Source organism: Monopterus albus, unplaced genomic scaffold, assembly GCF_001952655.1.
Source record: "Monopterus albus unplaced genomic scaffold, M_albus_1.0 scaffold7431.1, whole genome shotgun sequence".
Taxonomy (NCBI): Eukaryota; Metazoa; Chordata; class Actinopteri; order Synbranchiformes; family Synbranchidae; genus Monopterus; species Monopterus albus.
Genome location: NW_018135284.1, coordinates 1 through 577, shown reverse-complemented (window position 1 = coordinate 577; position 577 = coordinate 1). Strand labels below are relative to the sequence as shown.

Sequence of the window (577 nt, the reverse complement as noted above, 5' to 3'; positions counted from 1 at the left end):
ATTTAATGTGGTTACTTCGTTTTTTTAAATTAATTCTGTTTAGAGCAAAGCAGTCATCACTAAGTATCTGTCAACTTCTGGAAACTCCCTGGGCTACACTGAGCTGAACTGTATTGGCTCCAATCTGTGCTCATTAGACACCAGCACACTGCAGACCATCACCCCAGACAGCATCAGGTGGGTGTTGCGTATCATGTAGCTTAAAGATGCCTAAGCATGGCCACTGTGAGTAATGATACAGACTTATCAATGTCTGTTACTTTCTTCTTGCATCTCTCCAGAAATGCCAAACCTCTGAATCTCACATCATGTTCACCTGAGCAGAAGAGGGTGTTGTATGAGATCTCCAAAACTGCCTTCAGCTCACAACAACAGTCCTCTGACTCCTCCTATTACTTACTAATTAACAGCTATCTTGGTAAGAATGTATGCTACCTGTCGCTCCGGCTATTTCTCTGTTTTTCATAGAATTCCTCTCTAATTTCCTGTTTTCCTTTTTACTCTGACAGGTGGAGCACCTCTGTCAGATGTAAAGGCACTGTCACTTCAAAACGTCAACATGGACATAAACACATTT

General features: G+C 41.8%; 1 long non-coding RNA gene across 1 annotated transcript; it reads left to right on the top strand.

Annotated features, from left to right (window-relative positions):
- The first annotated feature begins 25 nt into the window (after positions 1-25).
- LOC109954366 (uncharacterized) lies at positions 26-577 on the top strand. The gene is made up of 3 exons (XR_002274095.1): positions 26-177; positions 282-418; positions 510-577. It is a non-coding gene; the product is annotated as an uncharacterized LOC109954366 (long non-coding RNA).